The sequence below is a fragment of the Artemia franciscana genome, chromosome 2 (assembly GCF_032884065.1).
Source record: "Artemia franciscana chromosome 2, ASM3288406v1, whole genome shotgun sequence".
In the NCBI taxonomy this organism is placed as follows: domain Eukaryota; kingdom Metazoa; phylum Arthropoda; class Branchiopoda; order Anostraca; family Artemiidae; genus Artemia; species Artemia franciscana.
Window position 1 is genome coordinate 12565185 of NC_088864.1, and position 13584 is coordinate 12578768.

At 34.6% G+C, this 13584-nt stretch overlaps 1 protein-coding gene and 1 long non-coding RNA gene across 2 annotated transcripts in view; one reads left to right on the forward strand and one right to left on the reverse strand.

Moving 5' to 3' along the window:
• The window catches only part of LOC136037389 (ATP-dependent DNA helicase Q5-like), a 94855-nt gene that overhangs the window by 47547 nt on the left and 33724 nt on the right, over window positions 1-13584 (forward strand). The window lies entirely within an intron of this gene.
• On the reverse strand, window positions 3576-13584 carry LOC136034218 (uncharacterized). The gene is made up of 2 exons (XR_010619149.1): window positions 13480-13584; window positions 3576-4005 (listed from the first exon to the last, which is right to left on the reverse strand). It is a non-coding gene; the product is annotated as an uncharacterized LOC136034218 (long non-coding RNA).

The window sequence follows — 13584 nt, forward strand, 5'->3', positions numbered from 1 at the left end:
AATATAGACTGTTCATTATTAAAGCAGTGATAAAAGTCCGAATATCTCGGCATCACATCCAGGAGTTTTTAACACCAAATTAAAAAAAATTTTGCATGAGATTAGGTTAAACCTAAAAGGGGATATATATATATATATATATATATATATATAAATCAAAAGCAGTAAACAAAAATGACTAAATCGGTTTAAAAAATTTAAGTTTTCATAAAAAAAAAGGGCAGCAATCACTTCACCAGTCGATTCAAATTGTGATGCAAAAAATTAAAAAAAAAATGTAGTAGTACAGAAGAAAAATTTAAGTGCCGAGGAAGCGTTATGAAATTAGAGGACTGATATCTATCGTCATAAATATTTTTCATGAAATTTTATATTCCATTTCTAATAATTTTAGCCATAAAACAAGATTAAAAATTTTAGCATTAATTCAAGATTGGCACTCCAAATCTCGAGTTTTTTTTTTAAAGTTTAACGTAAAACAGCATATTCATATACTTACCTGTAGATGAAAGAAGGGCAGGATACCCCCTCAAAAGAATATTTCGCCAAGAAACAATTGAACAGCGAGCAAATTACGAACATAGAATCACTTTTTGACATTTCAGATCCTGTCCCTACAATTTTTTTAAGGGTGGACTTTTTCGGGAATGATTACTATTCTTGAAGGATTATTGGAAAAAAACTAAACGTAAACAGCTAGAATTGAGGGGTAAAACAGCCACTTCACATTAAGTGAAGCCTGAATTAAAACTTTCTGATAATGAACCGTAAAATAAAAGTTGGATAATGCCAATAGGAACTGAAACTCTATAAAACAAGATTTTGATTAAAATGCATTACTCGTTGTTGGGACCTTTGCCCCTGTTTATCAGAAAAATGCCCTTTTGTCCATTTAGCTTATTTTATCTTCAGTGTTTAAACTCTGGACAGGTCTATTACCAGTTGACGTCCTGAAAGAAGTCGCTAATTAATTCAAGCCAGAAAGTATAGAAGGGTATGATTCATAGATCTGCAAAGCATGCTAGGAAATTTCAATTTCGACTCAATCGTTCCGTCAGAGGTTCAGAGCAGCATGCGCGAAGGTGCGTCTCAAAGTGACTTTACTAATTGTAAGTTTTTTTTGTGCCAGTTTCTTGTGATGAATTTGAAGTGAATAGTAAGATTTCTTTATTTTATATCCTTGGCTTTTTTATTAGCCCTAGGTAGGGTCTGAAACCTATAGAGATACTGAGATTAGAATAGCTTGATACAGAAAGAGACTCTTATACTAAGCAAGGAATCTTTCCCCGAAGGAAAGAAAGAGAATTGGAGAGTTTAATGCTCATGGTGCTTGGGACCAAGTAGTGTTTTATACCACAGGGAAAATACACTTGACAGAACCCTTACGGTTGTGCAAACAGCCAGAGACAAGACACGTGGAAATCCATGGTGGTGGGGGGGGGGTGCGTTACGCTGACCCCATCGGTACAGCCAGGTTACTCTGGTGGCATTAGAGATTTCCTCAAATACCGGAGGATGCGTGGAGTAACCCCCCCCCCCGCCTAAACTCACATATCAAAGACACTTTCTATGCTGATTCTTAATATGCAGAATCGTTATGTTTTTCTAATTTACCCACAAAATTTTAATTTATATAAAAAAATTTACCCAATTTCAGGAAATAAGGTGATCCAAAATCTTTAAAAAGGGGGTATAACTCTTGATGATAGCTATACTATGGAAAAACCACAGGCTCCAACCCTGAAACAAAGGTTTCAAGCTGTTGGATACAAAAACACGAAAATTTCATATTTTTCCTGAGAAGGATGCATGTTTTTTCCCGAGCAGGTTTGTACCGAACCATTGATCACAGAGGAGGGTCTCTTTGAATGGTTGTAGTGTCTTTTTTAAGGGAAGAGATTACAAAACAGCACAGTGTTAATTTTACAATTTTATCCCCTGCACTGGCATAAGGTGTCACATCCGTTTCCAAAACAGTTCTTTGGAAAGGAGCCAATATCTTATTCTAGTTAGCGTAAAAGTAACGGTTATGGAGCGTTGCTAGTGACGCACCAAGTATTAGAGCGGAGGTTTTAACGGGTAGCCTCTTAGAGGATCTCGGGGTGGATCTATTGCCTCAAATGTGTATTTAGGCCCATATTTTAAAATTTTCTATGAGGGTGCTTTAAGCAAATACCAAGGGAGGGGATTTGCTGACTAACTTCCATTTCCAAGATGTTTGGACTAAGGCATATGGGAACTTAAAGGGTGACAGCTCATCTGTTATTGCTGTAAAGGTATTTTCGACTGGGAGCTTTAGCTTTTAAATATCAAAATGAGTGATAGTGTAGTAAATAAGTGTTATAGTGTAGTGATAGTGTATCAAAGCGAGTGATAAGTGTAAATAGCGGTGGTTTGATGGCTGCTCCGTCTTATTCAGTAAAATTTTACTTTATTTAAAAAGCATATAACCCTAAGTGAGTTCTTTTTTGCACCCTAAAATGCTTTGAGTAAAGCTTCATGCAATTGTTAACTTGAGGAGCTGGGGGTTTAGGGAGCGATATGCCCCCTCATCTGCAATATAATTTCTGTTCTTTTGAATTTTAGTGTCGCTCTTTACTCTCATTGAGGGAGAAACAAAACAACACCTATTGTCATAACTGTAATGCTTACTTCTGGCTTAGCTGTTATTCTATTTTAGGAGGGAGCCAGCTTAGAACAGTAGCGGGGAGGGTGCCAAGTTGTAAGTATATTCTCCAGGTCTTTTATACTGAGTGTTCGCATAACCTAAGCAAATATTTGATTTGGCTTGTGTAGTCCAGCCAAAGTCCATACGGAGAAACTACGTTCAGTCTTTGTGTTTCGCAGAGAGAGCTTCAAAGCACATCAAACATTCCTTAACTGCGCTACAAATTTTTTCCAGCTACATATTTAAGAACTGGATTATGAACTGGCCTGTTTGTGTGCCTTCTCTAGTAGATCAATCAGGATCGATATAAATTTTCTTCTTGATAATGACTTGCAAGTCCTATTCCAAAAGGAAATGAAAGGTTGGTATTAAGTCAATGAGCAATACACAGAAACTCATAAAAAATAAATGGTGTCCTGAAAATGTTAGAAAGTAGACTACATTTGACAGTGTCGTATCTGAAGACCAAAGTTCCAGAACAATTTGTTTGGTTTTTCGTCTGCAGGTTTACTCAAAAAGCCATATGAGAATACAAACAAAACTGGTTCTGCTATCGTTAGTATTTTTCTACTGATAAAACTGAGCAGATCTAACCGCTCTATCGAAAAAAAAGTTAATCAGAGGTTTAAGATCTCCAATTTCACCGGATTACCATCAAAGTCCTTAATCAAGGCCCGTTCTAATCGGTAGAAATCTTCTTTCAATTATTGAAATCAAGAGATTCTATTTGTCTACAGGTCGATTTTTAACTGGAAAAGAACGATGCCTGCTTTAGAAGTCATACCAGGGCTGGACGACAAAAATGATGATCTGTGGGAATAGGTTCTGGAAGGATTCCTATACAATCACATCATGAATAGAGTAGTATTCCAGCCTCAGTTTTTGTGTTCTCTAAAGGGGATGTAAGAACAACAAAACTAAATTTTATTAATATCCAGCTAAAAATTAGTATTTTAAAAACGAATTAGAATAGAAAAAAAAAAACAAAAACAAACAGGAAAATCAATAATCATGCCTTTCAGTCCGGATAACATTCAGTTTGACATTCCGAATGTTTGGCACATAACTAGTTGACGTTTATACAAAGGAGATCGTGCAACTACAGTAGCTCTATTACACACCTTCAACCCATGTTATGTCTGTTTCCTTCGCCTCTTCTGTGATCGTCTTTCCAATCATCCCATACTCTAGCTTTCATCAAAGCTTCTTCATCGTCCACTTCCACTTTACTTTCTTTTTCAGCTTCTTCTCTCTCCTGCTCTGAAAGAGCTACTTCACCAGACACACCTGCCAAATCCTGAAGAGCAGAGTGAGATTGCTTAGTCAAGTTACCGTACCTAGGAGTAAAAAGTGTTTAAGAAAAGACGAGCAAGGGCTCAAGGATCCCACATATGAGATATTGGGGAAAAAGGACTATACTAAATAAAAAAACAGGAAATATGTGAAAAATCAAGTAGATTTGGGGATATCAATGAGAGTCTTGGGACCACCTTGTATTACAATTTTGATTTACATCTGCATTTGCAGGTTTTCCAGGAAGGTAAAGAATTTTCCACGGGTCATGACCCCTTCTCCTCCTTTAACTATGCCCATCATTACAGTGAAATAATATACATATCTAAAAAAGAACACATAAACATTGTCCACGTAACCCAAACAAAGGCTCAGGGGGCCCCTCTTCGGACTAACTAGGAATATCGATAAAAACCCAGGCAAACCTCTGATTTCAATAAGCTGTAACACAAGCCTGAAACTTCCAAATAAAAAAGCGCAAATATCCAAAATTACCATTTTTTTTGAAAACTAAATACTATTTGTGAAAGTAAGTGATTTATAATTGAAAATTTATTACAGAATTTAACTCTGCTTCCACCTTGCAATGTTGACAATATCTACTTTGCCACCTTCCACAACATTTCAAATTTTGTCACGATTAATATTAATCATTATGCTTGGCCAAAAGAACAAAAGAGCTGGGGGAGGGGAGGGCTAACATGGTTAGCCCTAAGGCTAACCAGGCTAAGGGGAAGGGGCTAAACTAAACTTAGGCTAAGGGGAGGGCTAAGAGGGAGGGGGTGCAAACATGGTACCCCTCCCCTGGATACGACCTGGTCTATAACCTAAAGACAAAATACTTTTCATGTATACCCTTCGACATTAAAAAAAAAGCACAGGGCATTGTAGGTAGTATAGTCTTGTAATTTTGGTAGCAGTATACGATATGTATTATTTCGGCGATACACAACAGAGCACATCTAAAAGCTAGAGAAAAAAAGCTAAAAGCTAGGAGAAAAAAAGTCAATGACAAATTTGCTTTTGCTTAGAATATCTACGAGTCTGAGTCTAAGCTTTTGTGCCATCATAAAATTATAGGAAACAGAATACATTTTAAATTCATCTTAAAATTTAAGATGAATCTCATAAATTCGACTCCCCGAATGCATGTCAGGAAGCCTCGATCACTGTAACTCCTGGGCACATCTCTGAAGATCGCATTTAGTGCCTGCTTAAACCAAATAGAATAGTCAAAATGCTTTGTGTGAAGCTACTTCAATATACCAACCGAAAATTCATCATTTGCTTTGGTTTACAATAAAATGTGCTGACAAGATAAAACACGATAAGCTCAACAAGTTATATTGGAGCTTAAATGGGAGTTACGTTAAGCTCATACAAAGAGAGTAACACATTGATGTCTCTTGATTTGGATCCTAGCCAATACCCAAATCAAAACGTAATCACTGCAAGAAACGGTATTTAATTTGCATAATTATACGTTAAAGGATTTTCACCCATATATATTGATAAGTGACGACCGTAAAGTCACTAGATGGCTTCTTTTTATTTAAAATTCTCTGAATCCGCAATCCACAGAATCAAGTACCTTTAAAACTAAATTGAATGACGCTACTTTCACTTTTATTATTATATTTCATCTTTGTACATATACTATTCACATTCTTGCACATATATCATCAAGTACAACTGATTTGATTTAATTCATACAATTTCTTACTAATGAAAACATTATTCACTTTAAAATATTGCAGTGCAAACTAGACTACTTGCCCCAAAGACAAGTGTTTCTACCCTACAATAGACAATTACATGCTAGCCTACCCTAATACGAGTTCGGAACAGCACAAAGGAGCTTGGAATCAGTCTTATAATGGGTCTCATTTCCAATTGTGATTCATTAGCATATTCAGAACCTCCTATTTTATATATATATATATATATATATATATATATATATATATATATATATATATATATATATATATATATATGTATATATATATATATACACAAAAGATACATTTTGCAGTAGTCAATTATCATTCTTCTGTTTATTACTGCAGAATGACATTCCGTGATCGCCTGTAAATTATAAATATAACAAATATCATTAAGCCCTACCTCTTTTTTGTCATCAATTAAGAATCTTATTCTCCTAATCCGAATATAACCATTGCAAAATATGGATTTTAAGTTGGCAGAGTGTTATATGGTTTTTAGTCTTATCTATCGACTGGTTGTAATATTCAAAAGTATGTTTGTATGTGGGGTTGAGTTATCTTCTGCTCATCTCCTTAATACTATGCTTAAGATCCTTGGTAGCTTACAGGGGCGAATCCAAGATTTTCTTTTGGGGGGGGGGGCATAATAGGTTGCTTCCACAAACTCGCGAACAAAGAAATACCCGCAAATTAAAGGGAGCCTCGGCAATTATGTGTCGTAGGTTGGTAGAAAAAATGGTCGCAAATTTAATCTAAAATCTGGTGAAGGGTTAAAGTTCTAATAAATCTATTGAAATTAAAATAATATGAAGATATTGATACAAAAAAAAAGTAAGTTATGAAAACCATCCCGCCATGAAAAAAAAGCTGTTCACCATCTAAAAAAAAATTATATTTTTTCTACATAATTTTTTGCCTTTGCAATTCTGACCACTATAGCGAGTGAGTTAAGCTTTTTATTGTCAAAAAAAAAAAAAAAAAAAAAAACCATCTTTGGGGTCACACACTTTGTGACAATTTGTACAGGTCAAATCATTTAGCATGTCGCCTAAATTTGTGACATCGCTTAGTAATTATGATCATAATGAAAAGTAGGAAATGAGTATAAAGATACAACTTGTATATTCGTAAAAGATATATCAAACATTACGTGCTAGTGCTTTTAAGGGTGTAACGAGAGAACAGAATGAAGAGATAGAAATGCATAGAAGACATTTAAAACGAAGGTTTTAAGTATAGGTAATAAAGCATTAACTAATCACTTTTTCTTTTTAAAAATGGTGTTCTCATAAACAGTGTCAATTTTGACGGAATCTCAAAAATTTACTAATTACAATTTTATTTTTTATAACAACATAGCGTATCTTTCAACTTTTTAAAGTCCGATATATTTCGCTTAAATTACAGAATTCACGATTTTATAAGTAGAAGTCTATTTCTCTATTTCCATTCCCGCCATATCAATTTATTACACGGTCGATGTCTACCTCAACATTTCGGTGAACATTTAAAATGGCTAGTCCTGTCAGTTTAGAGCTCTTCGTTAGTATTTCCTCTTCCATTCATCCTAAAATATTCGAATAAAGACCAAAATCGTCAGAAAAATAAGAGCTCTAATAAGTATGCATGTAGGTATGTGCTTCAAACTAAGTATATGAGTCGAAATACTCCTTAAAAAACAAATAATTACGTGTTTGTTATCATTGTATTTGATAGGTATAGATTGGTGATTTAACTTCTCAGGGTTTTAAGCTGTGGAAATATCTAATTATTCTTTTTTTTAGTCTTGAGATTTTCAGATATTCAATTCAAACGTTAAAATATCGATAAATCTGTTGAGCACAAAATAAAAAATTTGAAATTTGCCTCAGATTTAGCATTAAGTAAGAGAATTGTCCTGTAAAAATTTTGATTTATAAACAACTAATCGTGGAAATATGATTGGATGGCATGTATCAAAATAAGTATAAAAATCCTCAGCGGTATATATGGCAGTTTAGACAATTTTATGGACAAATATATGCATCCCCTATACAAAAATATAACTATATTTTATGACTGGTTGGTATTGAAAAGGTGATAAATTCTGAAGTAATATCGTAGTTACACTCCGTTTCCGTGGTTAACTCAAGTTGTGTGAATTTCCACTTTTTATTAACGTTGTATTAGTAAAAGTTTGAAAAAAAATCGATACAATTTCACTGATTCAAACTGAGAATTCAGAGACCCATCTATACCAGCTAGACAAAAAAAAAAACACATAATTATTTGCCTTCTTTTAAAATAATTTTTCAAAAATCTATTCTTCTTAAATGATTACTCCTCTCTTTAAAGGAGTATTTCGACTCATAGGCTACACTTAGTTTTAAGTATTTCCTTATACGAACCTGTATTAAACGTTCTAAAGAGTTTAGTCTTTATTTTAATGTTGTAGGATGAACATAGGAGGTAATATGTCATATAATGCAGAGCTTTAATTAGATGGAAATAGGCACTAAAGTGGCCACCATTTGCTCACCAAAATCCAAAACTTAACTTAATGATTTTTGCACTTCTCATACATTTACTTTCTATTATACAAATCCCCTAAAAAACAACAATGTCGTAAAAACTACCCCGCTTCGCGAAGAAAGCAAATCCAAAAAAACCAAAATAGACAGCCAAATAAAAGTAATGATATCAATTTCCTCGCCTCAGTGCCACAGCAAGACTCGAAAACAAATTTTTGACAGTAAATAGAAGTAAATATTTTGCTTTTCAGTCCCGTTGTGACAGCACAATTCTGAAATATCATTTCGACAGCCTAAAGAAGTTAGGATTTTAAATTTACCCTCCTTGTTATTACGAAATGAAGATTTTCCCCTCCCAGTTGGCCTTTGTGATAATATAGACAGATTCCCTTGATAAACATAAATTTAATTAAATACTTTTTGGCCATATGCGTCATTAGTAAAATCTAACATAGACGACAAAAAGTCTCTAAAACCTTGTTTCAAACTCGTTTGCAAAAAGAAACAGTCTTAATAATTAAAAACTTATTAAAAACTTAACTATTAAAAACCAATTGCAAAAATATAACTTTCGTCCCAAGCCAAACCCGAGCAAGCGGTCCCAACTACAAATCCACCATTACGTCAGGGGGGGGGCACGCGCTCCCCTGGATCCGCCACTGGTAGCTTATAACAGTTATATCTCTAAGACTTGTTGTCCAACTCTCGTAGAATTTGGTCGAGATAGTTGAATACAAAAGGTACGACGTAAAATGAAATTAGACTTTTGATGCGTAAAAGCTCCTTAAAGCTTGATTGCAGTCTTCCAAGTAAGTCAACACGAAAATTTTCCAATCTAAAACTAATCTCATAAAGACGCAGATAACACAGGGCATTTGAAGCTTCAAAATATTAAAAGAAAACTATGCAGCCAGCCAGGAGATATTCTCAAACAGAGCAGATAAAATATGTTGCAAAAATGAATTTCGACAAAAAGATTTAGCAGAAAATAATTATTGCCAAATTTTAATGATTCCGAATAATATTTTTACCGAAAGACCCGCAGAAAGTCATTATATCTTCCCTTAATAGCTGTCGTTACATAGCGACGAAAAAAAGAAAAACAAAGCCGGATGTCTCTTTTTTTATTTAACCTTCTTTGAAAGATACTTACTATCATGTTCCATACAATCCAGTATTAAATCTAAAAAGAACAACACCTTTATGACTATATTAGACCGTTTTAAATAAGCACCGTAAGGGCCAGAGGCCAGATGTGGCACACGGACAATCGTGTAAGCCAATTTTAAACAATTAGTGTCATTAGAAATTTTTATCAACTAAATATTATTCATTTAATTGGGTTAGAAGCCTTACCTAAAAAATTGTGTGACAGTACACACACTATTTAATCTATATATATAAAAATAAGTTGTCTGTGGATCTGTGGATCGTGGATCAGGTGACGTCACCTGAAAAAACTGGATCAGGTGACGTCAAAACTGAAAAAACTAAAAAAAGGCAAAAACTACAAAAAAAACTAAAAACTAATAAAAAAAATAAAAAAGCTAAAAAACTAAAAAAAACTAATAAAAGGCAAAAACTACAAAAAAAACTAAAAACTAATAAAAAAGCTAAAAAACTAAAAAAACTAAAAAAAAGGCAAAAACTACAAAAAAAACTAAAAACTAATAAAAAAAATAAAAAAGCTAAAAAACTAAAAAAACTAAAAAAACTAAAAAAAGGTAAAAAACTAAAAAAACTAAAAACTAAAAAAAACTAGAAAAAAGGAAAAAACTGAAAAATAAGCTAAAATAAAGGTAAAAACCAATAAAAAACTAAAAAAAAAACTGAAAAAACTAAAAAAAGGCAAAAACTACAAAAAAACTAAAAACTAATAAAAAAAAGTAAAAAAGCTAAAAAACTAAAAAAACTAAAAAAACTAAAAAAAGGTAAAAAACTAAAAAAAAAAATAATAAAAAAAAAACTAAAAAAAAGGAAAAAACTGAAAAATAAGCTAAAATAAAGGTAGAAACCAATAAAAAACTAAAAAGAAAAAAAGCAAAAAACTAAAAAAAATTTTCATCTAAAAAACTAAAAAAAACTAAAAAAGGTAAAAACTAAAAGAACTAAAAAAGAAAAAAATAAATGACGACACTCAAAGAGAAAGCGACCAGGACAAAAGGAATGTTCGATTAGCAATCAACAAAGCACCGGGACACAGGGAGTATAAATGACGACCAGGACATAAGTAAAAAAAAAAACTAACAAAACTAAAAAGAAGGTAAAAACTACAAAAAAACTAAAAAGAAAAAAAAACTAAAAACTAATAAAAAAACTAAAAAATCTAAAAATCTAAATAAACTAAAAAAGAAAAAAAAGGAAAAAAATAAAGGAGAAAAACAAAACTAAAAAACGAATGTATATACAGACCGGGACACCGGGATACAAATGACGACCGGGACACAGGGAATATAAATGACGACCGGGACACAGGGACACAACTACAACGGGGACACCGGGGGAAACAGGGGGATATAAATGACGACCGGGACACCGGGACAGGGAATGGTCGATTAGCAATCACCATCAACAAAGCTCAAGGGCAATCATTAGAATCATGAGGTATAGATCTGAATACAGATTGTTTTCCCATGGACCATTATATGTTGCATGTTCAAGAGTCGGTAAACCTGACAATCTATTTATATGCAAAGACAATGGGACAGCAAAGAATGTTGTATATTCGCAAGTTTTACGTAGTTAAAACCATATATATATATATATATATATATATATATATATATATATATATATATATATATAATATATATATATATATATATATATATATATATATATCTATCTATATTCACAGGTGGGACATAGGGACACAACTACAATGGCGCGTAACTATTATGGCGCGTAACGACTTACGCGCGCGGGGGGGCTTGGGGGCCCCACCAACTAGGTGTTGGGGTGGCGCGAAGCGCCACCCCAACAGCTAGTATAATATAAAATTCATTTCCAAAACAAGAGCTAAGAGCTCATATGGCATTTGTGACGAGGCAAGAAGAGCTCATATGGTATGAGTTCTAACAAAATCCTAAGAATCAATAGATTGATTTAAAAGGAAAATCAGAGGCTTAATGCGGGTCGGGATTTAAAATAAGAGCTCTGAGTCACGATGTCCTTCTAAATACCAAAATTCATTAAGATCCGATCACCCGCTCGTAAGTTATAAATACCTAATTTTTTCTAATTTTTCTTCTGCCTTTTGCCGCCCAAATGGTCGAATCTGGGAAAACGACTTTATTAAGTCAATTCGTGCAGCTCCCTGACACGCCTACCAATTTTCATCGTCCTAGCACGTCCAGAAACACCAAACTCGCCTAATCACTGAGCCCCTACCCCCAATTCCCCCAAAGAGAGCAAATCCAGTACAGTTACGTCAATCACGTATCAAGGACATTTGCTAATTCTATCCACCAAGCTTCATCCCGATTCCTCCACTCATAGTGTTTTCCAAGATTCCCCCCAACTCCCCCCAATGTCCAAAGATCTGGTCGGGATTTGAAATAAGAGCTCTGAGACATGAATTCCTTCTAAATATCAAATTTCATTAATATCCGGTCACCTATTCGTAAGATAAAAATACCCGATTTTCACGTTTTCCAAGAATGCTGGTTTCCCCCTCCAACTTTCCCCAATGTCACAGGATCTGGTCGGAATTTAAAATTAAAGCTTTAAAGCACAAGATTCTTCTGAATATCAAATTTCACTAAGATCTGGTTACCCTTTCGTAAGTTACAAATACCTCAATTTTCAAAATTACCCTCCCCCCAACTCCACCAAAGACAGCAGATCCGGTCCGGTTATGCCAGTCACGTATCTTAGACAGGATTTTATTCTTCCCATTCAGTTTCATCCTGATCTCTCCGCTTTCAGTATTTTCTAAGATTTCCGGCCCCCAGATGCCCCCCCCCCAATGACACTGGATGCGGTTGAGATTTAAAATAAGAGATCTGAGTTACGAAGTCCTTCTAAATATTAAGTTTCATGAAGATCCGATCACTCCTTCGTAAGTTAAAAATACGTCATTTTTTCTAATTTTTCATAATTAACACCCCCCCCCCCGAATAGAGCGGATCGGTTCCAATTACATAAATTACGTATCTAAGACTTCTGCTTATTTTTCTCACCAATTTTCATCCCGATCCCTGCAATCTAAGCGTTTTCCATGATTTTAGGTTCGCCCACCCCAAACTCCCCCCAATGTCACCAAATCCGTTCGGGATATAAAATAAGAGCTTTGAGACACGATTCCTTTTAGATTTTAAATTTCATTGAGATCCGATCACCCATTCGTAAGTTAAAAGTACCTCATATTTTCTAATTTTTCAGAATTAACACCCCCCCCCCCCCCCAACTACCCCAAAGAGAGCAGACCCTTCAGGTTATGTCAATCATGTATCTAGGACTTGTGCTTATTTTTCTCACCAAGTTTCACCCTGATCCCTCCACTCTAAGTGTTTTCCAAGATTTTAAGTTTCCCCCTCCCACCCCCCCCCCCCAATGTCACCAGATCTGGTTGGGATTTAAAATAAGAGCTCTGAGACACGATATCGTCCTAAATATCAAATTTCATTGAGATCCGATCTTCCGTTCGTAAGTTAAAAATGCCTCATTTTTCTAATTTTTCAGAATTAACCCCCCCCCCCCAGCTACCCCAAAGAGAGCGGATCCGTTCTGGTTATGTCAATCATGTATCTAGGACTTGTGCTTATTTTTCCCGCCAATTTTCATCCCGATTCCTCCACTCTAAGCGTTTTCCAAGATTTTAGGTTTCCCCCTCCTAACTCTCCCCAATGTCACCAGATCCGGTCGGGATTTAAAATAACAGCTCTGAGACACAATATTCTTTCAAATATCAAATTTCATTAAGATCTGATCAACCGTTCGTAAGTTAAAAATACTTCAATTTTTCTATTTTTTCCGAATTCACGGGCCCCCCACTCCCCCTCGCCATATAATCAAATCGGGAAAAAGACTATTTCTAATTTAAGATGGTCCGGTCCCTGATACGCCTGCCAAATTTCATCGTCCTAGCTTACCTGGAAGTGCCTAAAGTAGCAAAACCGGGACCGACATACCGACAGAATTTGCGATTGCTATATGTCACTTGGTTAATACAAAGTGCCATAAAAATGCTATATCAAGCCCAGATGAGTCATGTTTGCATAATAGATAAACTTAAAAACATATAGCAAAAACCAAGTGAAAAAATACAAAGGTCTCTTACCATCCTTCTTCCAGTCTAGACTTCATTAGCTCTTCAACACTAAGCACAGGATAACTTGGATATCCCAGACCATATACAGACTTTTGAAATTTATCCCTAGTGATT